General features: G+C 36.2%; 1 protein-coding gene across 19 annotated transcripts in view; it reads right to left on the reverse strand.

Annotated features, from left to right (window-relative positions):
* LOC112541749 (uncharacterized) overlaps positions 1-27,847 on the reverse strand; it is a 138,113-nt gene that overhangs the window by 42,737 nt on the left and 67,529 nt on the right. Inside the window, exon 1 of one of the 19 annotated variants that reach the window (XM_088144971.1) lies at positions 56-2,428. The exons of the other annotated variants lie outside the window; for them this stretch is intronic. The gene's annotated coding sequence lies outside the window, so the exon portion shown is untranslated. Of the gene's footprint in view, positions 1-55; positions 2,429-27,847 lie in introns of those variants that run through there. 19 annotated transcript variants of the gene reach the window in all.

Consider the following 27,847-nt stretch of genomic DNA (forward strand, 5'->3'; position numbering starts at 1 on the left):
TTCTGTCATGGAATGACTTGCCTGGAATATGGATTGCATTCAGACAGCACCTTACCTGGAATGTGCATTAGCTCATTCTTATTTGTGCATAATTCTGTTCTTGACAGTTGAGTGAGCTGGAAATATAAGACCACTGATTTATTTTTCTGAAATACATTCCTCAAGATTGGTTTCTTAGTATCAAAATATTGACAGATGCCAGTCACAACTGTTATTTCACTATTGAAAAATCACATCTTTCCTCAACAATTTTTCCAGACTTGTTTATTCTGGATCTTTTGGCATGTCATAAAAACCTATGACTATAGCTATTGCACAGATCTTACAAATCTTTGTTATATATAATTTTATTAAGAATTTTGATTATAGTAATCTAATCTAATAGTAAAATCTACTACAGGAAAGAGAATAGAAAGGAGTAAAAAGTGCAAGAAAAAAGACTTGTCAGTCTGAAGGTCTCTAATAGCTTAAAATTAATTAATCAGCAAATTCTGAAAGTGATTAGAAAGTGAGGCATGCAAACTTAGTGTCCTTTAAGAGTCTCTGCCATGGTTAAGAGAAAGATGGCTAATCCCACTGTCCCCAGTGTTCAAACCTGTGGAAAACCGTTGTCCTACAGTCTTCTTATGAGAAGCAGCTGTCCGGAGCACATGTGGGCAGTCTCCCATCCTTTCCTTATCTGGAGAGGTTCCTAGGAACCAGTCTACTCACCAGTTCCTTGGTCCTTGCTATGATCATCAGCTCCCCTTTCTCAGAACCATCCTCAGTTTGCCATACCTCCCCTGGAAGTCCACAGATCTAAGGACACAGTGTTTATTTTGTGGGTACAGAATACCCTATATAGCACAAATGGAATATGTGTTGCAAATTGAACTAGTATATAGCTTATACTTTTTAAAAGAAATCCAGAAGCATTCAAATATTCTAAAAAGAAATATTTCTGATTAAGCCTGAAGGACAAATCAATTAAGAACAGCTAACCAGGAAACTACATAACAAAAAGCCAAGAAATTAATTTCTCTTAAAGAAATATTCAGCAACTTCAATTTATTTATAGGTCATGCAGAAATTATTAATTAATAAACATCAATAGATGGTAACCAATGGAATTCTTTACTCAATGGGACTATTTTATCCTAATTAATTAATTAATTAATGCTTCTGCACATAAATTTCTGTGCCCAATCATTTCAAGCTCACAGTTATAAAACACTTTACTTGTATGGGTAGTTTAAAAAAGGCTTGGCTGGTTGGCTGAATGTAAGATTCAAAACTGAAGTCATTTTGAAAGAAATATGATTTGAGGTAATATATTTTCAATCATGTTCTAGATTTTTTTTAAAAAATCAAATTCTATTAAACTTTTCTTCAAAGATTCAATCTGCAAAGGTTGCACTATTTTTAGGAAGAAAACGTGTGCTAAAGAAAAATGCTTTAGCAACTGAACACGGCATTTTCAAAGAAGTGTCAAGAAATGAAATATGGAATAAAGTTTAATACCAAAATTTTTTGACCGCTCTAAAGATGGATAGATGGATAGATGGATAGATGGATAGATGGATAGATGGATAGATAGCAACCTTTAGTCCCAAAATATATGAGGACCGTTTCCTGCTTAACCCAGAGAATTGCAAGCTAATTCCAAAATAAATTTGGAATCTACAAACTTGTTTTTCAACAGTCATGAAGAGCCACAGGAGAGGAAAACTTGAAAATTAATTGACCAATGGTGTTTACTTGGAAATAGCTCTAATCAATTAAACTGGACTGATTCCTAGATCCCTATGCATGTATACTCCTTCCCTCTTGCTCTTCTTAGTCAGAAGTAAACCCAACTAAATTCATTGGCACTTATTCCCAAAGTAAGTGTTATATAGTATTGCAATGTTTTGTTTTGTTTTGGACCTTCAAGTCAGTTTTTGACTCCTGGTGACTGCCTGGACAAGTCCCTGCAGTTTTCTTGGCAAGGTTTTTCAGAAGTAGGTTGCTATTGCTTCCTTCCCGTGGCTGAGAGAGAGTGACTGGCCCAAGGTCACCCAGTTGGCTTCATGCCTTAAGGCAGGACTACAACTCATGGTCTCCTGGTTTCTAGGCTAGTGCCTATACCAGATTGGCTCTCTTGGCATTGCAATGTAAGTTATGCTTCTTTTTATTATGTGGTATTTTAGATCATGCTATTCAGAGACAAAGGTGCTTGTCAGAAAAATAGTTGATCAAATTTCTTTAAATTCTGGATTACAGAAAGCAGCAAAACTTTTATTATGCAGTGTATCAGATAAATTGTGGGATAATAAGGCTTTTAATATTTTCAAAAATAAGCATTTTACTTTATTAAGAACTGTCACTGTAATAAATTTTAGTTGTGATCATTAGATGTGCAATAACTCCTTTAACTCCCCCCTTCTCCTTCCCCACCACCCCCAAAAAACCTCTCACATATCTTTGGTAAACTTCAACAATGAATTTCCATGGAACAGTATTCAAAATGACAGTGCTTTATTTCCAATTATCATTTTGAAAATGCATTATCAATAATTTGTATCTTTGTCTCTGAAGATTAATGAAGGTAAAAGAGTGTAACTTCTTTTAATATCTTTCAGATTCTTTTTTCTTATGTAGTTTCTAGAGTCAATGCCTGATATTTTCCTTAAGAAATAGAATGAATGAAGGGAAGATGTTCTCTTCACTCTCTCTAGTCCTGCTTAATGTTGCCCCATTGTGGTGGCAGAGGTGGAGGGCTCTTCCTGGGAGGGATGAGCAAAGAATTTTGGGAGGGTATGCCAAGAGTATATAATCTCTGCAGGGTCACCCAAGACATAAATGTCATCCCAACTGCCCATCTAAAGCAAGCAGATACCTATATTGCACAGTACTGAAATAAGAAATCCTGGAGTTGGATGCTCCCTTTAGTGACAATGGCAAAAGTGCCATTTCATATTGCATGGAAGAAGGCAATGGTATAAGCACTGCAAGAAAACCACATGGATAGCCAGTATAAAGTAATTGATCATACAGTGCTGGATGATGGGCCTGTCAGATTGGATGGCACTCAACATGCTACTGAGCAAGAACTAGGGATCTTTTGGAGTACTAATGATGTTTATGTTGTGGCTAGATTAAAGCCTTCAGAACTTCTAGTTGCTGATGTTGCCATGCAGGGGGGAAAAAAAATCCAAAGCTTCAAAGAATTGTAATAGGGACATGGAATGTAAGAAGCATAAACACAGGAAAGCTCAACATAATGAAAGAAGAAATGAATTGACTACAGATTGGTATCTTAAACATCAGTAAATGAAATGTACTAGAATTTGATTATTACTCCGGATACAAAAACAAGAAGGATCAGTGTTGTTTTCAGAGTCAGGAAGGATATAACAAGGACAGCACTTGGGTATAATGCAATCAGTGACCAATTATATCAATTAGACTTTGCAGACCACCATTTAATATGATGATTATCCATGTCTATGCTCCAGCCACTGCGTAGAGGAAGACGATGTTGATGAGTTTTATTGTCAGGTTCATTCTGAATTTGACAAACCTGCAAACAAAATGTGCCACTTCTAGTTGGAGATTGGAATGCCAAAGTTGGAAATTTTGAGGAAAATGTAGTTGGCCTAGGAAACTGAAATGAAGCACAAAAGTTAAATGAAAATGTATCAGTTTCTGCCAATCCAATAATTTCTTCATTGCTAACCCAATCTTCCAATAACCAAAATTATATATGTATGTGTATGTATGTGTGTGTGTGTTTCTATGTGTGTGTGTGTGTTTCTGTGTGTGTGTGTGTGTGTATCTGTGTCTGTGTGTGTGTCTATGTGTATTTGAGGTTTTAAGAAGCCAGATATAAAGAATATTTATGTTTCTGATCTCTGATGTTGGAGAAGACTCTGAAGAATACCATGGATAGCTAAGAAAACAAACAGATCTGAGAACAAATCTGTCCAGAGTCCCCATTCAAGGCACAAATGATCAGGCTCAAATTATCATATTTTAGACACATTATGCAAAAACCTAGTTCTCTTGAGAAATCTATCATGCTCAGAAAGGTGGAAGAAAAGAGAAAAAGATAGTGATCAGCAGCAAGGTGGATAGACTCAATCACAGTGGTAATGATTGCACTGCTGGAAGACCTGAAGGTTGGGGACATATCATCCTGAAAAAAAATCTATCTATCTATCTATCTATCTATCTATCTATCTATCTATCTATCTATCTGATCTCTAAGAGTTGACACCAACTTGATGGCACATAATCATAAATCATTAATATTTTCCACATACTTAATTCGTTATCCAGACAGTTATGAATCTGTCAATTTAATTTGATATTTGACCACAAGAAGGCATCATGCTTCATGGAATACACCAGAAATATGTACCATTTTGGAGTAGATTTTTGGAATTTTGAAAATATGTCATGACCACTCTTACAAAATGGCTGTTTTCTAGGGGCTTGCTTATTATTGTGCCATTGGGTTAAACTAGATTATTTATATGAACATTGGAGTCACATTACATAAGGATTATATTCACATGGCATACTAAACCAAGTAAGTTAAAGGTGTAGAGGGTCTTAATGAAATGAGCTGGCTTTTCACAACAAATGAAACTTTATTAGTTTTACTATTGGTTAGTTTTTTATGGCTTACTGTGCTATCCAAAGGCAACCTATTTGATTTTTTATGACTTAACATACTGTGAAAATCTAGAAAAAAAATATTTTTAGCAAAGCTGCATATTTTATATTAAGAAAACTAGTGTATATCAGTTACTCTGAAAGCTGATGTTATATAATGGATATGTTGGATGTCTTTTATTTTTCCCAATTTAATTGCTGTGGCTATCTATTTATTTTTGAAATTTACCCTTCTCTGATATCTGTGATATAGATCATATGGTGTATCATATTTGTATACATCAGATTGGCTGGAAATTTGTTATTTGTTTTCATGATGGTTTGTGATCATAATATTAAAAAATATCTATCATCTATCTACCTGTTGTTGTTTAGTCGTTAAGTCGTGTCCGACTCTTCGTGACCCCATGAACCATATTGCGCCAGGCCTTCCTGTCCTTCACTGCCTCCCTGAGTTTGCTCAGTTTCATGCTCATTGCTTCAATGATGCTATCTAACCATCTCATCCTCTGCCGTCCTCTTCTCCTTTTGCCTTCAATCTTTCCCAGCATCAGGGTCTTCTCCAAAGAGATCTCTCTTCGCATTAGGTGACCAAAGTATCTGAGCTTGAGCTTCATTATCAGTCCTTCCAATGAACAATCAGGGTTAATTTCCTTTAAGATTGACTGGTTTGACCTCCTAGCAGTCCAGGGGACTCTCAAGAGTCTTCTCCAGCACCACAGTTCAAAGGCATCAATTCTTCGGCGCTCGGCCTTTTTTATGGTCCAGCTCTCACAGCCATACATTACTACTGGAAAAACCATAGCTTTGACTATGCGGATCTTTGTTGGCAAGGTGACGTCTCTGCTTTTTAATATGCTGTCTAGGTTTGCCATAGCTTTCCTCCCAAGGAGCAAGCGTCTTTTAATTTCATGGCTGCAGTCTCCGTCTGCGGTGATCTTGGAGCCCAAATAAATGAAGTCTGTTACTGCTTCCATTTCTACCCCTTCTATTTTCCAGGAATTGATGGGTCCAGATGCCATGATCTTAGTTTTTTTAATGTTGAGTTTCAAGCCAGCTTTTGCACTCTCCTCTTTCACCCTCATCAAGAGGCTCTTTAGTTCTTCTTTCTATCTACCTACTGTATATCTATTTAAGAGTCTTTTAGAAAGTAAATAAATAATACTTGAATAATTGATGTTTTATACCAGAGCTAAAAGGAAGTTGTAACAGTTCCAATGAATGATCAATTTTAGTGTCATCATATCAAAACATCTTTTGTAATAATAATAGAGATACTTGAACTGAGTATGTACAGCCCAGGTAATTGAGCTGAAAAATACATGTTAAAGTAATATGGCACATCTGATGATTTTCTTTTTTTTAAACTTGGTGCTTCACATAATTTTATTACAACAGATTAACAATTATAATGTACTATTTGTGTGCATGTTTGTGTTTATGAATGCTTTTATAAAACTCTTTTTCCTTCTCCTGATGATACTTTGAAAACAAAAATATTAAAAACTAAAATAGAACCAAAAGGACTTCCAATATAATGGGCTCCATCATTCATCTTTTTTGCTACAGGAACCAATCTTCTGAGGACTGAGCTGTCACAATGGCAGATCATTCCCTTTTCCCCATGAAACTTCGTTACTCTGGGACAAGCAGCACTGCCCTTTCAACATTCTAAAACTAATTAGAGTAAGCTGACTACCAGGAGGGTATCATGGGAAATAATAATGGATACAAGCCACTAGAAAAATTGGGAATACCAATAGTAAATTTATCCTGGTTTGTGCCCTCTCCAAAGTCTGTGAATTGACACTTCCAGCTTTATATTACCAACCAGGTAGTGTCATCTTGGTTCAATGGAGATCAGTTAATCATAGCTCAGGTTACTGCACTGTAAACCTGAATGAATACGTTAAGTTGTGCCTCTTCAATTATCTATGAGCGTGAGCTTGTTTTTTCATTCTGTTGTTGTTCAGTCGTTAAGTCGTGTCCGACTCTTCGTGACCCCATGAACCATATTGCGCCAGGCCTTCCTGTCCTTCATTGCCTCCCTGAGTTTGCTCAGTTTCATGCTCATTGCATCAGTGATGCTCTCTAACCATCTCATCCTCTGCCGTCCCCTTCTCCTTTTGCCCTCAATCTTTCCCAGCATCAGGGTCTTTTCCAAAGAGTCCTCTCTTCGCATTAGGTGACCAAAGTATCTGAGCTTGAGCTTCATTATCAATTTTTCATTCTAGTCTATATATAAAAATCAGATCTTGCTGAAGATTTGCTGTGGAGATAAAAAGCAGATGCCTCCAATATGCATCTCAATGAACCACTATTAAAAAAGAAAAAAGTTGGCTTCATCTCCTAACATTAGCAAGAACAATCATGTTAGAAGCTGACCCAAGTGGGAAATGTGTCATCATCAACTCTTATGCTTCAGGTCTAAAATACTATGTTCAGTGTACAAAGGCACAATTCCAGCTCAAAGTGCTATAAATCAGTGGTATCCTACTCGTTTTTGGAATGTTAATGGGAAAAGTGTGGTGAATTACTGTTTAACAGGGATATTGAATCTTTAAATGAAGTGTATGGTCACATTTCTAATTGCTGAAAGCAGTAGCCAGCCATAATAAAAGTAATTGAAATGAGTCCTTGAACTTATTCATCTAGATATGAAGTGCTTAAAAGAACAAGTGAAGCATTAAAACAACAACAACAATATATATAGCCATCCACAAATAGGCAATACCCACTTCTAATGGTCCTTGCTGCTATTAATAATACAAAATAAAGAACAATGTGAAAAACAAAAGACTTAAATAATTCATATTACTCTAGCAAACATTGACTGCACTTGGCATGATGCCATTCAAACATGGTCCTTGCTGTATCTGCATTCTTTGTGAAAAACTAGCAAAATAAATACCAAGTTCTTGGATTCAGGCCACCTCCACACAAAATCCATGCCACTTCAAAAGCAACTCTGGACCTCTGTGATCCTACAACACGGGCTGAGTTCAGCAACTGAGGTTATCTGTTTCTGGTTGGTGGTGGTAAATGGATCGATTGATTAATATATATATACTGCTGCAATCCAAGTGTTCTCAGCTGTTTATAATATATAAAATACAGTAACTCCCCCAACTGATTGTATTTATTGCTGGATGGATGGATTGATTCCCACATTGCTAGTGAGTAGTCCATGTCCCAAATTGAGAGAATGATTGTCACTTCCTTCAGATGCCTTTAAGGGGAATGCTGGTTTTATTTAGCAGGTAAGAAATTGCCAAGAATTTTTTCTGGTTCCCTCTTCTTTCTGGCACAGGACAAATTGGACAATAACGTACCAGGCTGCTTAGTTTGTTTAAAAATCTATGTTCTTTTGCTTCTGTGTATAATACAGAGGTGAGGTAATTTCACTTACTGTATTTCAGTAGAATGGAAATGGTGGCATTACATATTTACTTTGGTTCCTGCAACTTAAAATGAGTTTAAGTTCTTGCAGCCTAAAAGGCATGAATTCTATTTAGAACCTCTCACTCACTACATCTCAGGTGCCCTTGCAACCTAAAACGTTTGATAAAAGTAGTGACAAAAGCATTTGGTAGCAAACTTGATGATGTCATAGGTTACCTTCACAGGTCTCAATGGGATTTCTATTAAAGGAGGAATAGTGGCTTAGTACCCATGTAGCTTATAGGCCAAAGCTACTAATATTACTGATGTTCAGAATTCTTTGCAAATTACCAGAAAAAAAATGTATGCAATATGAAAATGTGAAGGAAATAAATTTGTCTTGCTTCAGGACTTTTAGAAGCTTGGGCACAGCTTGTGGAAATACCTGTTGGTGAGCTGGAGAAAAAGTAAGGATTGGCCCTTTATGACAGGTGTACTTCGAATTCCTTTGAAGGCAGTGGGGAGTGAAACAATATAATGTATAAATATTGTACCTTAAACTGATTTGATACCAGATACCAGATATTGCTCTCAGGAATTCATTCAAGTTACTCCTGAAAATAGCATGAAAAGATCAATTCCTCATAATTTTATAATTACAAAGTCATTTTATACACAGTCAATTATATTAATTGTATTTAAACATTTTGATTTCTTTAAAAATCATTCAAATACAACCTTTCTTCTGCCCACCTTTACTTGTCCAGTCCGTGTCTACTTTTTAGTCTCATTCTCAATAGAGCAGTTAAGGGTTGTGTGCAATTCTGTGCCTGAAAAATGTAGGCAGTCCATCTCAATGGCTCCTCTCTTGCATGTTTATTTCAAAATAAACTTCACTCCATTCAAATGGGCTTGACACTCAGTGTGATTATGATTTCAAATATGTATATGACTGCAGTCTTACTTTTTTCTTTTATACTTAAAGAGCAGAGATTGGAAGATAGTTAAGTTCAATCACTCTTAAAAGTAATTCTTTCTTTCTTTCTCTCCCATATATTATTGAGCTGTGCACTTCAATGAAAGCCATGTGATATTTAAGGCCATGCACTAAATCTACAAGGTCTTTGGAGTAACTACATTATTATAGGAACATATTAGCAGCCTGAGTACTTTTTCCCTCAAATTACATCAATCACATAAAATCAAAGCAAGAACAATTTCCATTTTCCTTCATTTTGTTTTTACTCAATAAAGAACACCTTTTGCAGTAAGACTCCTTTTCAAGAGAGCAACAGAACTGGCAACCATAACATGCACTTATCAGAATGTCAGCATATTTATTTTTAGATATGTCAAGAATATTAAATAACTACCATGCCCTTAAAATAGATTTTTCATTAGCAATACAAGATCAAAAGTCATTTATTTCATCTGCAACAGTAAACCTAATAGAACTTATAAAGAGCTAATATACACAGTATAACCATGAGAGAGTGAAAATTAGATAAAAGAAGATGGCTTGTGAGGAATAAAGCATATAAGAAACTATTTTAAAACATGTCATTTTGCTTTCTAAAGTTATAATTCCTGATTTCAAGAAAACTGTTAATTTTCTACATTTATGCATTAACCAATGGTGGGATTCAGATGGACAAGCTTCTCTCACCATGTGTAGATGGTGTGTCTGCTAAAAAGGTGTCCCTGAATTTAAGACAATCCCTTAAATTGTAAAATAAATCTATGATGAGTCTTTTATTTTAAAAATTATTTGGAGAAAAGAAAAACTCTTCCTTTTAGGTAAATTTAGTAATCTGTGTGAGACAGGAGCTCTATTTAAAGGCTGAGATTATGCAGAATATCATTTGCACAAATTTTCCAAAAAATAAATGGAATTTACACAACAGCTATATCTATGTAACTACTGAGGTATATTGGGGCCATGTTAATTATCTTGTCCTTGACTTTCACCTAGCTAAACTGAATAGCTGAATGCAAAGCTATTGGTAGTGAATGGAATCTTCTAATTTCTGTCCCTTGTAATGGTCAATCTGAATCTTTTTGGAAGTCTCAGATTTTGGAAGTGCCCAATTCAACAGATATTCAGAAGCATGCTGTCTCTCATCTTGGATTTAGAATATGGCAATCGTGTCTATATGTGTGTGTGTGCAAAAGCCATTAATTCAGAAGCAGAATCAAAGTTTTGAGAACTTTGGAGCATTCTGTTCCTTCTCCATCCTGTTTCTTTTCCAGACTAGAAGAGGGTCACAAACCAAGTCTGTTTCATCTGCAGTGGTAGTAAAATAGCTGTGTTCCAGAACCAATGAGTTTTTCAGGTCTCTCACTTTCTTTTGCATTTGTTTCTCTAACCCTCTTTTAAAGCTATCTATTTTGGTATCCATCACAACCATCTCTCTGGAATCTTTCACCATTTATATTCTTTGGCTGGTGCAGAGTATAGTAGTTTGAAAAATGAGGAAAAAAATCTTCTCCGTTCAGATTTTGATTTTTTTTTAACCAAATTAATTCTTATATTTTTTTTAAATTCATGTTGAATGAGTTGATATTAAAACATTTTGTCTATTTAGTCCTCCAAGAAAAAGAACTGGAAAGAAAGAGCAACTAAGACTCTTGGTCCTGCTAGGAACATGGGTATCTGCAGAAGTGTTATGTTCTGTCAAAATGAGGAAAGCAGTGTCCTGCCATTATACCACAAGCACCCTAACTCTTCTAGGCATACCTGCAATGTCACAGTATATATGCAGAAGAAGCAGGCTAAGAATGTGGTCACAACAGCCTAAGGATGCTGTCATCATTCTGCCTTCTAGAAGATGCTGCAGGTAAGGATGATTTCGTAACATTCAGAGGGGATATATCTTGCAAGGATATTATGTATTTATTTAGCATATTTCCAAACCATGTGTTCCTAGCAAAGCCAACCCTTAATGCCAATACTCTGGGTCTTGAACTCTTGGATGATGAAGAACATATCTCTGTGATGTCCTGTGAGTTCTTTAGAGAATGCTATTATATCCCCTCCAACACTTTTCTTTTCCTTCTGTTTTGAACATTTCTAAAGTAACCCTTTTGTTTATTATATGGAGACAATTAAACCTGGCCTAACAAGAATATACTTTTCTTTCAACTCTTAATAGCAAATGTTCCTGTCTGGATCACTTTTAATATCATGATTCATAGTTAATTTGGTTGAGAATTGTTATATAGATTCCATTACAATATCTGATCATGCTTCAGTTAAAATGTCAATGGTTTCTGGTAAGAAATGTCAAGTGGGTACAGAGTGGTATTTTAAAACATCATTATCCAAGGATCCAGTTTGCTGACCAACAGCAAACAGATTTTGATATCTTTCTTTTCCCATACATACATAATCAACAAATGCAAGGGCCACTTGGGATACTTTTAAAGCTTTTATACAGGTAGGACTATGGCCTATATTTTATGGAAGAAGAAAAATTTAGTAGTACTTTAGAAAAAAAATGTAAAGAAAGCTTTGTGCATACGATTCTGGAATTGTATAGTGCTTTTAGATCAGCTAAGCGAATTGTATGCTTTAGATATGAAATATTCATTAAATATTGGAAATGAAATATTCATCAAGCGGACAAACTGTAAATGGAGGAGAGGGAGCTAGGGATTGTTGCCTTCCTGACTGAAACAGTGTAATATAATACTCATAATAAGAGATTCAATGGTACAATATATAAGGGCCTATGTGCAATTAATTTTACATTTTCATTCCATTTCCAGTATTTTTGTATATTCCTTACAGTTCAAATGTGGAAGTACCTTTTGAGCAGATTGAGAGTGGGTTTTTCTTTAAATTAAATAAATCGTTCTAGGATTTTGTTTTGTTTTTATTCAAATAAGTTAATGGCACCTCTAAAGTTGTAGTAAGTGTTTGATACAATGGAATCTATGAAATCTGAAAATGCCCTCAGGCTAGAAATGTTTCCTATAGAATGGTATAAAAATAAATAAAGTTTGTCTCCTATACAATTAGAAAGGTATAATGAATCTTTTGAAAACCTTACCATATCATTTTGTGAGGCTTTTATAATAGATATTTCAAAAATTGAAGGAGGTTGCTATAAATGATATGATACATCAGGTTACATCTTTGTTCATTACAGTTGCAGAAATGTGACTGAAAGTTTGGCACATAGACTGAAGAAGGTATTGCCATGAACAGTTCATTGTGAACAATCTGGATTAATGAAAGGGATGCCAAGATTCTGATAATATTAGATTATGAGAAAGTATTTTAACAGTTTACTCTGACAATCTTCAAAAAGCCACAGTATTTCTATTGGATGTGGAAAAACAGTTTTTAATATGATACAAATTACATTTTTGAAACAAGTTATGCCAATCATGGATTTTCCTCAAATTTTATTTATTGCATTAAAATGTATTATTCTTGCCCATCTCTTGTGACTACAAATGCATTTTAGGGTGCATGCTGGAGTCTGTAAAGGATGTCTGTTATCTCCTTTTATATTTATATTTTGGTCTTATCTTTAATTTGGGTTTGGAACTTTTATTAGACTGTGATATCCAAATATATAGGCAGCTGCAACTGATGTAAATTGTTATTGTATGCTAATGCTTATAATGATAATCCAAGCTCTCTACCTAACTTGTAAACCAATATGGTAAATATTCTGATTATTCAATATATTGAAAATTATCTAATATATTATCAATAAGTGGTAATCTTTCTAAGAAAATATATAAAATGGGTTTCTTTTCTTTTCTTTTCTTGAACACTATTAAATATTTGTGGATAATTATTATTAGGAAAATATCTTTTTGGGTAGATTGATATTTCAAACTGTATAATGCAGATTAATATAACAATAGAAGATCCATAGGGCCTAGTTATTTAAGGGACTGTTTCCCATAGTTTCTACCCATCCTATATGATCCAACAGAGTCAGCATGCTCCAGGTCCCATTGATTAAATAGGAATCCATGAAGCGGGTCTTCTCTGTTGCAGTACCTTCCTTCTGGAATGATGTCGCCCCCCCCCCATTTAATATTCGTATGACCCTCACCTTGACCTTATTCAAATGAAGTCTTAACAAATGGCTTTTCCCCCAAGCCTTGGACTATAGTGGGTGGCAGACTCCTTGTGGGATAGTTAGTTTGTGAAAAAATCTTTGTTATTTTTCTGAATATCTGAGTCTTGTATTGTTTATATTCTACTTTTTAAAATTGCAGGAATCAAGCAGCCTATAAATATTATAAATAAATACATGGTTGAAAATAGTTTTCAACCTAAGTTTCCAGAGAAGAATAAATGTTATGAAACAGTATATTATCTCAAGTTTGATATACATTCTAAGAGGGATTTTTATGTTAAGTCCACCTAGTTATTTAGAACAAATTGATAACTGATTATTACTTTTTAATGGAATGGTCAGACTCCAAAGTTTTTTTTTCAAAATTGTAACTTTTGTATGAGATAGGGTTATTATTTTTGCTTCAAAAAGATCACTGAGTGTACTTAAAGGGTGGTTTCTGTTTTTTAGAATGAAATTTATAATTGCATACATACCATTATGGACTCAAATGGAGGGCTAATATTGACACTTTAAATCCTGGAAAATGCCTGGTTCTAAGTATAGCTAGAATTCTATTGTATTTCTAGTACTGGAATTTAATTACATTTCTAGTATTTGGATGTAATTGGGAAAGAAATTAAAATTTAATTCCTGGGCCAATGAGAAATTAACCCTTTGGAATAATCCTTATTTTAAAATGGTGGGTAAACACCATCTTCTTTTTCATCATCATCACCTTCTTTTTCTTGGAGAGTATGGGCTGAAAATGACATTAATACCCTTGGAGCTAATTATTACTTAGGCTTTAAAATCTTTTTAAAGATTACAAAAAAGAATATAATTACCCTAAAACTGCTGAATGGCAATACACTTGATCTTTCTGTGTTGCATAAGATCCAATCCAATCAGATTCAGAACTCTATGGTTTTGAGTATATTCAATTAAGTTTTCTTGAAGGCTAAACCAACAATTCAGTTTTAGGTGATTTTACTAAAATAAATATTGATAATTTAGAGGCAATTTGGAATACAGATTTGGAGTTTCATAATTTATTAAATCAATGGCCCCAGGCCTTTGAAAATGTCAGCTTCATTTCTTATGATTATAAGATTAATTCATTAAAAACAGATGTACTGGATTCCTTAACAGATGTTCAAAAAGGATTTTTGTCTACCTCCTTATGCAGAAAATATAAATTTGGAAATACATTAGTACATTAGGACTGTGCTTCAGTCAGGCCTTGTACTAGTTGAATATTCTTACTATGCTGAACCATGTTGTGGGAAGGTAAATAAGAACTTAATGTATTATTTGGAATTAATCTACCTATAAAGAACTTTGGATGTACAGTACCTGGCTTGTTGTTAAAAAAAAAAAAAAAAAAAAAGATTGTCCCATATTCTTGGAAGGACATTTGTGTACCAGATGCCAAAGACTAACTTGATGAAATGTGTGAACTCTCAGTATTTCTACTGGTTCTTTATCAGCATAAAGGAAATCTTGGACAATATGATTCTGTATGCTCTAGGTTCAACTTGTTTAAAACCTATACTGTAAGTACTCATTTTTCATGCAGTTATAACTATTGTTGTATCTTAGTTTTTTGTCTTTTTGTTTTATTTGTTCCCTTTTTGCTTTTTTATTTGTATTCATATATTTTGTTTTTTCTTTTTTATGTAGTTATATTTTAAGCAATAACATTTAAAAAGTTTGAAGAAATACAATATTTCCTATTTATTTAATACATTATATTATTCCTGGGAGCTCAAAGTGGCATTCTTGCAGGTTTTTTAAAATTTCATTCCCATGATCATTGTTTTGTGAGATAAATTAGATGAGAAGTAGTGATGGTCCAAAATCATCCAGGTAGCTTCCATAATTGTGGGTACTTGAGCTTGACTTTTCTTTGTCCACATCTACCACTTTAAAAGTTATACAATACTACCACTTTTTGTCCAATCAGTACTTACAAGAAGCACTAATGCAGAGCTAGAGAATTTCTCCCATACCATTGCTTCTTGGACTATATTTTTTGGGTTAGATACCCAAATTAGCCATGTATTATATACACTATCTGGAGGTAACACCAAAAGTGGGCAAAGCATCCATTCATCTATCATCCTTTCACACCCATCTTATTTTCCATACTGCCAGAGCAAGTAGGATAAACGCCTAAATTAGGAATATGCAACTCACAAGCCTTCAAATAGATGCAATTAGCCTCTAAGGCCATGACTTTGTTCTGTTATATCCTGTGATAAATACAATATTTTAAAATTGCTTCAGATGTGGGAGGGAAAACATTGAGTGAAGAAATGAAGATCCTAATTAAAGCATTTTAAAAAAGGATCTCCTTATAGTTAAAAATTAAAAATATAAAGAGAAATAACAGCAAATAGAGGCCCAACAGAGTTTTTTCATGCTTTTATCATTCCTGACCAATCCTTGATTAGCTGTAATGTGGTGGTGGTGGTGGTGGTGGTGGTGGTTATATTGTTATTTCCTAAGTTACTGGTCATGTGTTTAAGATTTTGAAATATATATCTATAAATACAATGCCAACCAGCTTATTTCAAAAGCAAACAAGTCAGGGCAGATGGCTGGATGGCTAGAATGGTGATGTTTTTGTGCTCCAGACAAAAAAACAAAACAAAACAATTATCATCAGTTAAGATCACATGGAGAAATCAGTAATTGTCATCATCTATTATGAAAATAGCATTCATTAAGCCAAACCAGAGACATAATCCTTATTATTTTCTTTTTTCCAATAGGATAAGCTGAAAATACATTTTCCTATTGAAGACAGACATCTCGGCAGCAATTTCATCTCATGGTTATTTCAGTACAATATACCAGGATGATAGAGAGTTTTATCATTAATGGCAGTTATGCTGGACATGCTCCGATAAGATGATGGGCTTGCCATTTACAAACATCAAATTTTACGAGCTGGAAATGAAATGCAGTCATAACAGGCCAATGGACCAGGATGATATGAGCTGTAATTTCATGATAACCTATCTGTTGCTGGCAAAGCAAAAGTAATTCCCAGTGGAGAGTGATTTTCACTAGGATTGGTTTAGCAGGTGAGGGAGGAAAAAAATATTCTGCAACTGTCTTTTGATTTATGCTTGAGTACCTATGATATTATCATTATTAAAACAAATATACCTTTCTACATCACTTCCCCTGATTTTGGCTTTTCCTGAAAACCCAAGGATGCTTTCTTTGGATAAATAATAATAATAACAATGACAACAGTGGCAACAGTAAAGTTGGGCATAATATGTTATAAACATCCCTTGGAAAATCCACTGCCCATCTTTCCAAGAGAAAATCGATAGGATAAAAAGTATTACAGAACAGACAAACATATTTTACATTTACAATGTAAATGACTTCTTGTTCTTTTCCATATTCAATTGAAGAGTGAAGTGTGGGAAAGAAACAACAGATCTGTCATCATCAGACCTTTCCTAACACTTGCATAGGAATAAACCTAACATTTGTGCACAGGAGTGTGTACAAAACAGGAAATGACTTTTCCTTTGAACTTAATACAAGCACATTTTGACCTAGAAATTCAGCTGAACCATCCCTAATGGAGATCACAGTTTAAATGAACGGAAACCTTAACATCTTGGTTGTTCAAAGTGTTGTCCTAAAAGATTTCCAGGGTGGGCTTGTGGAAATTAATGCAGGTACACTTCAACCTTTTCATCTGTCATGCTTCTCATGGCCTATGCACCAGCCTACTTGCCTATCTTCCTAGTCTTTCCTTTCCTTTCCTTTCCCTACATCCCCTTAGCTGTCATGGCCACCGTACACCTCAAGTACGGTATACTGGATTGGATGAAATTCAAGGGCAGTGAAAGGCCACCTACTGCTCACCAATCTTCCTGATCCATGCTTTCCCTTAGCCACCACATGCTGCTAACATCCTGAATTCAAGACTATCCATCCCTTCCTGCTGTCTTCTTTTCCTGAGCCCCCCTTAGCCACCACTGATGGCTTTGCCTTTTTCCCTACTCTGCCCTTTCCAAATTACTTCTGCCCAGAACACATGTCCCAGGTCCATGCCTAGTCTAAAACACATGTGTTAGGTCTCTGTGTAGGGAAAAAAATGTGTTCCAATACAGATATATGCTTTCTGAACATGGCTGTTCCATGCATGGAATGATATGTGAACAAAACATTTTGTTCACCCCTACTTACTATGACTAGGAAGAAAAAGAACAAATATTGCATCCTGACTCATTACAGGAGTGGATGGCATACAAATAATAAATAAATTAATTATTATTTCAAGAAAAAAAATAAATCACACTGATATGGTGACAGCAGACATTAAGCCATACTGAACTGGAAGTGAGGAAGATAGTTAACAGGAAGATAAAAAGATAGCAAGTATATACATATTAAACTCAATGAAACAAGGGCACTTTTTAGAGTATAGTAAAAGCAGAGACGTCACCTTGCCGACAAAGATCCGCATAGTCAAAGCTATGGTTTTTCCAGTAGTAATGTATGGCTGTAAGAGCTGGACCATAAAGAAGGCGGAGCGCCGAAGAATTGATGCCTTTGAACTGTGGTGCTGGAGAAGACTCTTGAGAGTCCCCTGGACTGCTAGGAGGTCAAACCAGTCAATCTTAAAGGAAATCAACCCTGATTGCTCATTGGAAGGATCGATAATGAAGCTCAAGCTCAGATACTTTGGTCACCTAATGCGAAGAGAGGACTCTTTGGAAAAGACCCTGATGCTGGGAAAGATTGAAGGCAAAAGGAGAAGAGGACGGCAGAGGATGAGATGGTTAGATAGCATCACTGAAGCAATGAGCATGAAACTGAGCAAACTCAGGGAGGCAGTGAAGGACCGGAAGGCCTGGCGCAGTATGGTTCATGGGGTCACGGAGAGTCGGACACGACTTAACGACTAAACAACAACAACAACAAGTTTTTTTTTATTATTCAGAACACTTTTCTATCACAAGATAATTGAATGGCAGAAATTACCCTGTGGCTGGAAGACTGAAACTATTAATGTGAGTTCTTGTTGTGACCATACTCTGAAGGCTAAGCTGTGTGTGGTCAATTTATTTTGAATTTGTAAAAAAACAAAAACAAAAAACCAATACCCATATACATTTGTTTGAATCATTTCCCCTAATTTTTGTACTAATTTATAATTAGAGAAACACATCACAAAATTAGGACATACTGGGCAACTAACTTTGTTCAGTACAATAATAAGCTGAGAAATGGCTTTTAAGATCTTCTGTTCCGATTTCTCCATTGCTGACATTTTCTTTAAAAATGTCAGCATATCAACTCATACCAAAGAGATTTTTATTCCTTGCCAGTTTTGAGCAACATTACTTGTTCCCTCCTAGCCTTTAAAAAGACCCTGAGGATCTGGTTCTTCCCCAGGCACTGGGCCAGAAATTCAGATAAGTCTGCTGCATGAGTGATGTGTCTGGTCCCCAGAGCAGTATGCTGTACTTTATTATGTTTTATTTTTTAACCATGTTCCTTTTTGGATGTTAACTCTTTTAAACCTTGTTAGCCATCTAAAGTCACTTCGCAAGTAAGCAGCTGTACAAATTGACTGATTAAAAATTAAGTAAGTAAATTTCATTGACTCCTCCAATATCCATGTTGACCCAAAGCTGTGGTTTACAAGTAATAAACCAGAAATATATTGTCAGGCCTCCTTTATTAATTAATTTATTTTAGCAGGCTTATAAACCACTCTAACTGAAGCTGATTCTGAGCGGCAAACATCCCAATGTTTGTATTTTAGGTTAAAACATACACTACACATTATAATAAAATAGAACAACTCTGGGTCATAAAATAACAGTATCTTTCTTTAGAATGCATAATGGAAAAAGCTCCTGAGCTCCGTGCAATACGTTTGGGACTTCTGGAAATCTGCAAAAGCTTAAGTCTCAGACAGATTCCTAATGATGTCCAGGGGGATCACTTGACTGTGTTAGAGATCTGTTAGGGAAATCTCTTGCTAAACACATCAACGATAATTAACATCTATTCAGGGTTAATCTGCTTCCAAAGAAGGCACATAAGCCCCTATTGCACATGGTAAGAGACCTTTGGCCAATAAAGCCTCCTTCTCACCACCTACCAGGTGCTCATACTACATTCCAAGGTGCCAGCTCAGTCATTTGAATAAATACTGAGGGAGATATGCTTACTTTAGGGTGTAACAAAGAGATACTCAATGTGTGTCTTTCTGCTGGAAGTCCTTCTGTTAAATTTATATGCTGCCCAGAGTTGCTGGCAATAGGGTGGCAATTATTATTATTAGTAGTAGTAGTAACATTATTAGTATTATTTTGGAAACTACAGGCACACCTTTAAGAAAAAAAGATGATGTATCCCGAGATAGAGATGAATGGGAAGGAGCTCAAATTTTGACTGAAGTAAGATTTGCCTGTTTTCTAGAATAACAGGTAAAGGTTAATTAACTACTCTGTTAGAATTTTATCTTTGATTTGACTGTTGTGCTGCTGGTCTATGGCTATGGTCTATGGTTAGGGAATATTTAAATAGAGAAATATTTGTGTTGCTCTTTAAGCTAGATTGTCTTTGTATTTATGCTTTCGCTACATGCTTAGTAAATTGTGCATTTTTGTGCAATTTGAAACCTTAGTTATCTCTAACTAGGAACCGATCGGTATAATTCCATTATCTGTCAGAAAGTTTTTTTTTTTCCTATCGGAGGTTCTTTTAAAATGCTGCCTGTGATTTTAGCAGCTCTCTTTATTTTTTTCTCCTCCACAACTGCATGTTTTGCATGAGACAACTTACATTTTTTAAAAAGGAATGTTTACTTTTTCTTCTTTTCCAAAGCTTGATCCTATTTATACCTTGTGAGATAGGTCTGCCAGGAAGGAAGCGGGGTTGATTTCTTTAGTCACACACCTCCTTGCACATGCTCAAGAGGTGGCTATAGAAATTATTTTCCATTTATACTTTTATTTTTCCTTTTTACATTCAAGTAAAGTGTATAGGCTGTGGGAACCCTATCTCTCTCATATATTGGGTTAGGAGGAGGACGTCAGGTGGGCTATCTTCTGGAAGATGTGATGGCAATGGTAACTACCAAGTAGCTACACTGAGGCAGGAAGGGAAGGCCAGAATGTGTAGGCCCAGGAGGCTTCCTGGAAAGATTTGAGACCTTCAACATTTCACTCTATGAGCTTAGTCCTGTTGCTACACACAGCCCTTTTTATATGAAAGGAAAAACATTCTCCCTAAAATTTAAATTTTTACAAAAATATTGTTTTCATTGGAGCTTATCTTTCTTCCAACATTATCCCTTGTTTAGAAAAAAAGAAAAAAAAGTAAAACATCATTTCAGTGCAGTTACATGCTGTATATATAGCATCAAGAGAGGATAGCATCAACCAGGCCTAATTCAAATGAAGCCCATTTATGTGGTATTTTATGGAACTCATGTGGCTAAAGGAAACTCAAAAGAGTTGTCCGCCTGCAGTCCTTTATTTGGGTTTGCATCTGATCTTCCAGGAGTATATAATATGCAGTTCAATCTTTTTTCATCCATCCATCCATCCATCCAGGTTTCTCTTCTGCCTTCAAACTAAAGTGAACTTGTGTGTTCCTGGGACAAACTATTTCATTCCAATTTCTACTCTTTATCCAATTAACCTTGCCCCCCCCATCTCTTACATCTCTTGCTTTCTTCATCTTCTTTCTCTTATTTGAAAGCACTGTGTCTTTCCTCACAATATTCTTCAACAAACTCTCATGTTGCTATACCTATATCAGTACCCTTTATCTCGTCTCAAATGCCTTCTATGGATTTAATCAAATGGTTCATTTAAATGCTGCCCGTGTATACTCTTTTTCTAATCTACAACATATTTAAATATATATGGATATATTGATCAAGTCAATGAGAATAATGGTGGTATTTCCCCATGTATAGCAGTCATGGTTCTATTTTATTTGGTTCTTTTGCATATATTTAAGCAAACATATTATTAATCCCTCCCTGGGTATCAGGAGAGTAGAAATCTCAAATAAACAGTGCAACTTGCTTTTTTAGGTTTGTTGTTGTTGCATTTGGCAACAGCTCCCTCTATTGCTCTACCTCTTTTATTTTCTCTGTTTCTGTTCCCCAGTCAAGCATTAATATACAGATGAGCTTACAGCTTATTATTTCATTTAATATGTTGGAGTGTTCATCTGTGAACGAAATGCAGAAATATTTCTGTTCAGCATACCTTGGATCACTCTAAGGGTTTTTTTTTAGTCTGTGATGGGTTGCTATTATGAGCAGTCATGAACAACTGTCACTTGAAGGAATAAAGCCAACTATATTCCTGAAACCAGCAGCCTCCAGTTTGATCTCTCTTATGTCCATTGGCCATTTTCCAGGTTTATGTAGGCTTAGGAAGCAGAGAGATGAAACAACTTTTAATCAACTGCACTATCTGTTCTTCTCCTCCTAATTCCACCCACCCACCCACCCAATTCCTCAAGTTATTAACCTTAGCAAGGCAAAAGTTACTTTAGCAATATCAGTGTCTCTCAAAATATAAATGAAGAACACAGATCTCTAGAGCAAAACAAAAAATCATTCATGTATTTATAAGACATGCTAGTCTGCCTTTTATGGTATCCTCTTTGGGAAATTATTCATAGAATTATAGAAGCCATGAGTTAGACAAGGTCTGAAGAGCTATTTGTCCTTTGTGTGTGTGTGTGTGTGTGTGTGTGTGTGTACCTTCAAGTCAGTGTTGACTCCTGGTGACTGCCTGGACTAGTTCCTGCAATTTTCTTGGCAAGATTTCAGAAATGGTTTGCCATTGCCTGCTTTCTAGGGCTGAGAGAGACTGACTGGCCCAAGGTCACCAGTTGGCTTTGTTGGAAGAAAAAGTTATCTTACCAGGTCCATTTCTGAGCCGGGAGTAAAGACACTGACGAATTGCATGAAGTTAGGAAATTTATTCTTCACCCAAGAGCAGAAGCAATGACAGCAAGCAGTTAGGTGGGAGGCCGCGCTGGGCCCCCTCCCTACAGTACATTATATACCTTCTGTTACATTCAAACCCACGTTAAGATGTCATGACCTTTCTGATCCAATCAAAACCAGTTACCTTGATCTATACTCCTCCCCTTACCCAGGACCCCTTTCTCTGATGCTAAATAAGGTTCTTCTTTTCTATATGTAAACTAATTTCTATCACCTTGAGTGTTAACAGCCATATGTAAACTATCCTTTATCACTCTGATTGTCCACCAGGCACCGTCCTGATTTACATCCCTAAAAAACAAGGTCCGGACCCCTTATCTTTCTTTATGAGGGGTCATCTGAACAAGAAGAGACTATCAGGTCAAGACAGTTTATCTGCTTACATGAGTTGCCGCCTTTCCAGTCAGGAAGAGACAAACCATGAGAGCAATTAACACATCCTTGAGATTTTGAAAAGTGTTGAAGGTCACATCCTCAAGAATGCAACCTTTTGATAATCTAAAGTAAAGTCAACCATACATACAGGAAAGGGAATATTGGCATTTTGCAGGGCCTGCTTTTACTTCATGTTATACAATATATAAAGATAAATGTTTAAATATCTCTAAATGTCTTAATATATAAAAATGTCTACATGTCCCAACCTTCTAACAGCTTTGTGCCTAAGGTGGGTCTAGAACTCATGATCTCCTGGTTTCTAGCCTGGTGCCTTAACCATTAGACCAAACTGACTCACTTATGATTATCCAGATGTTTTCCCAGATCTTTCCCATGAGCTCTTCCACCAGCAGAAAGGGTGGTGGGCTTCACTACATTTCTAAACCTTTCCCTTCCAGCCTGTCCTTTCCCCATTGTAGATTGAGCTACAGTCAATCTATTCTAGGGAAGCTTCTTGTTTGGTTCTCAGAACTCTAGCAGTGATTTATGCAGTGAAGAACCTTGCTTTTTAAGCTATTTTCTATCCCCACCACTTTTTTCCTTGAAGGACTGAACAAGTGGGACTTTAGAACTGCTCTGCTTTTGACTGAGGTATGACTTTCACATAATGAGGGAAGTTTAAAATAAGTTAGAAGGAAAAACTAACTCAAAACAAGCTGGGGGTGGATTTTTTTATAAGTGGGGATATGCAAAACATTCTTATGGGAGTTTTCTGGCTCCAGAACATTCTATATTTCCCCTGGAATAGGTTTCACATTATAAATAACATTATTATTTAATGTGTAAGACTTACCTTGTATAGTGAAGAAATTTTAACTTTTAAAACTTTTATTTTACTTAAATAAGTTTAAATTTATTAACAATGTTTTATAATTGTTCAGTTCTAAATTATATACTTTCTGTTTCTTTATTTCCTTCATAGGCTGTTTGTAATAGGGAGGAAGAAGGGACAGAAGTGAGATAATCTAAAACAGCGATGGCGAACCTCCTGGGCTCGGCATGTCAAAAATTCAGAAAATGCCTAATGTGACTGTGCTGGTGTGTCACACACAGCCCCTCCCTGAACAAAGGAGAAACATTTTTTTACATATTCATTTATTTAAAAACAATACAGTCCAATCATGTATGGTGCTATGTATTATATAAAGAAACATAAAATAATTACAAAGATGAAATAAGAATAAAACAAATATGGTTTCTTTGGTACCCTAAACAGGGAGAATAGTTGTTGTCGGGTGTTGGTGAATGCTGGTGTGTCACCCAAAACATCGTAGCATGTCACTTTGAGACACATGTCATATTGTAGGTTCACCATCACTGATCTAAAAAGATACAATATTTGAAAAAAGATCTCTGAAAATAGGTAGAGTAAAATTATTTTATAAGGATACTTGAATTTGGGGTGGGGGGAGGGAAACTTTAGTATTACTAGAAATCAGTATTGTCTTGTTTTTATACTAATATTTGCTGTTGTTTTGTTTTATAAAATTTGACATAATCTCTAAAAAAGGAAGCCATTTTAACGTACCTTTTGGCCTTAATATATAATTATATTAAATATAATTCTGGCTTTGTTGAAATGGACACATGGTTCAGTTTGTTCAAGATTTAGAATTATTCTTTCAAGGAAGGAGAGCAGACAAGGAACCCCCTTACAGACACTTCACGGAAGTTGGAATCTGGTACAGTTGCCATGAGGCAGTCATGAGAGTAAGTGGAAACGAGACGAAGATGCCTACTTTGGAGGAATCTTGTGGGTAGAGATGTGTTGTAGACGTCCAGAAAAAGACAACAGTTATCAGATGAATATTATCAGTTAGTGCTAAAGAAGGACAAGAAGAAATTAAAGACAAAGGGATCAAAAATTGAGTCTGGGAGAATCCCTGTTATTAGACCCGGAGCTAATGGATTTGTGGGAAACATAGACTTCATTTAAAAACAGAATAGCTAGTGCAATGTTTTTCCAATAGTTTAGAAGAATAACAATTTTACTATAATTCTAGGTATAATCTGTTGCTATGAAGAAGACATAACTGTTTGATAGAAATAATTTATAGCTTTTGTTGTTGTTGTTGTTAAATTTCTGTCTTCTCTTCTCTACTACCCCTCCCCCCAGGAATAACGTTGGATGGAAAAGAGGAAAACACAACTTTAATATCTGGGCTTCATAAGACGAATGGAGAATTAAATTTAATATTTCCCAATATATTTAATTATATTTTATTTCTATAAAGACATCTTAAGGTTCAGATTACAAATAATCCAAAAGATTTAAAAAACAACTGCTGGTTTTGAACCATTTTTTCAATACCTCATGCTGGGACATTTTTATTAATATTAATTTATTTCTTTTACTCCTTTTGTTTGTAGCTAAAAGTCATAACCATTAATAAAACTTATTTAGGTACAGGTAGTCCTTGGTTAACAACTGTCCTAGTTAGTGACTATTCAAACTTACAGCGGCACTGAAAAAGTAGGTGTATGACTGGTCCTTGAGCCTATGATGGTCATAGCATCCCAGCGGTCATGTGATTTGGGTGCTTGGTAACTGGTGCACATTTATGACAGTCGCAGCATCCTGCAGTCAGGTGATCACCATTTGCAACCTTCACAGCTGGCTTCCAACAAGCAACGTCAATGAGGAAGCCGGCAGGAAGTCATAAGTCACAGTCATATGATGTCATGCTTAACAACTGTGGGATTCATTTAATAACTGCAGCGGAACTGACATCATAAGCCCAGCACAGCATTTGATGTTTCACTTAATGACCACATTGCTTAGTGATGGAGTTGCCAGTCCCAATTGTGGTTAAGTGAGGACAACCTGTATTCATATGTAAGCCCAATGTTTTGTTATAACTGTGGATATATGGACATATTTCGTATTCCTCCCCCCCCCCACCACCTTTGGCTATTATTTTTTCCTTCTTAGTAACATTTTATTTTTGTTTTGTTTGATAATATAGAATTTATTATCACTTATTGAGTGAGGAAATGCTTGAAGGAGGCTGTGGTATGCCTTCAAAAAATTGTTGGACCCAACAGTCCTAGACAATTGTTCTAGTTTCTAACCTTCCCATTTTAAGGAAAGTGATGGAAGAGATGGTCAGACTTCAGCTCCAAAGGATCCTGGAAAAAGTGGATCATTTACAGCCATTTTAGTCAGGTTTCAGGCCAGGGTTTAGTACAGAAACAACATTGGTCATGCTTGTTGATGACCTGTGGTGGAGCCAGGATAGTCTGCATCCATGCTGGTGCTCCTTGATCTCTCAGCAGCTTTTGATACTGTCAACTGTGGTAACCTTTTGGACTGGCTTCAGGGATTAGAGTGGTAGACATAATTTTGTAGTAGTTCTCTTTCTCTGTGGCTGGTTTCAACTGGTGTTGACAAGTGGATGGATGTACTCATGGCCCCTTACTTTGGAGTTCAATGCTACCTTCTGTCTAACATCTACATGAAACTGCTGGTTTGCAGTCAGGTGTCATCAATATGCTTATGACAGCCAGCTATACATCTGGATCCCAGGCCAGCCAAGCAGCACTGTTGAAGTCCTAAGCCAGTGCCTAGAAGCTGTGCTGGTCTGGATGGGGAGGAACAGGGTTAATCCTGATAAGTGACTATGTTTATTTGGGCTTTGTGGTTTCATGGAAATTTCATCATTGATTCTCAGTGGGATTGCACTTCCCCATCAAGATTGTGTGCCATCTGGGAGTCCTCTTTGACTGTCAGCTCCTGCATGAAGAGCAAGTAGCAGCTCTGCCAAGGGTGTCTGTACAATTAGATCTAGTGCCAGTTGCACCATTTCCTGGACCTGGAGGGCTTTCAGGCAATCACTCATGACTTGGTCAGCTCACAATTGGGTTACTATGCTATGTTCTACATTGGGATACCTCTGAAGACCATCCAGAAACTACAACTGGTCCAGAATGCATCAACATGGGCAGTTATGCACACATGACCCTGAGCTGCACTGGTTACCATTTGGCTTCTAGGTGCAATAGGGCTTTGTTATCTGAGCTTATCTCCAGTCCTTTCTGACCATCTGTTTCCATTAATCTGTGTGTTGACACTTAATTTAGAAGTTGCAGGACTGATACCAAAGAACAAGAATGCTAAGGGAGACACCAGGACATTAATCAGTCTTGAAAAAAGGTTTATTAAGAAACTGCTCCTAAATACTTACAGGAGGATGTGTCCCTAAAACAGCCGGGTGAACCCTAATGGCATGGGAGGTTACATTTAGGAACTTAACTCACAAGGAAGCTGGGAAAAGGGGGTAAATCTTATAATCGTTTTCCCCATTCCCCCACCCCTTGTTCGGGAACAATTAGTAAATAAAGTTTGTATTTACATTCATCCAAAAGGAAAAGATTACAAGAGAGTAAGCAACCACACAATGGGGAATACCCATTGAAAGGAATGCCTTCGCGCCGGCTGTTTGCTTAGTGTGCTGTGGGCTGCAATCCCAAGAAAGCCTTTAGGACGAAACTGAATAAGGCCTTTGTCAATTTCAGATAGCAGCACAAGGGGGCCAAGGGTGCTAATTAACTTGCTGCTAGCCCTTTTTAGAGAAGCTCTGCCCTACAAAGAAAAGCAGTTCAGGAAGAGATAGCTTGTTTAAGCAATCTCTCCCTTCTGTAAGGGGGAAATTCTGCGAAGGGGAAAAGGGAAGAAACAAAGATCCAAATTAGGCGGTCAGACGCAGGACACCATCTGATAGGTTCAAGTAGGGTAGTGCAGGGTGGATGCGTTCTGAGGCCTATTAACCACTGCCATCTTATGGGAACCAGAAGTGAGTCTCCTCAATACAATACCTGTCTTCTGGAATGATATCCCCCCCATAGATTTGTGTGACTTCCATCTCTATGTCATTTAGTAAATTGTTAAAAGCGTGCTTGTTTTCCCAGGCCTTGGGGACAGGGAGCCTTGATTGTGAAGCCCCCTTTAGTTCCAGTTCTTCTGGCCAGTTGTGTTCTTTTTATATGCATTATCTTTTTATTTGTAAGTAGCCCAGGGACATCAAGGTGACCAGCAGCCTCAGAACTAGATAAATGAATAAATCCACTGCAATCTATTATAAATATTCTAGTCAATCTCAGTTCCTGATAACTTCATGGTTACATCCACATAGTTTTTTTGGTAGCAATGTGGAAGTCTTCTGACACTACCTATTCCTGGATGTTTCTTTTCCAATTTCCTAGTCAAGCCTATAGTCTTGGTATTCTGTGGATGTCCTTTCTAAGCACTAACTAAATCAGGTCCTGCTTAGTTTTTGAGGCCAGG

The sequence above is a fragment of the Python bivittatus genome, unplaced genomic scaffold (genome assembly GCF_059951505.1).
Source record: "Python bivittatus isolate LINGU-HERP-01145 unplaced genomic scaffold, Pbiv_v1 ctg000350_np1212, whole genome shotgun sequence".
NCBI classification, from domain to species: domain Eukaryota; kingdom Metazoa; phylum Chordata; class Lepidosauria; order Squamata; family Pythonidae; genus Python; species Python bivittatus.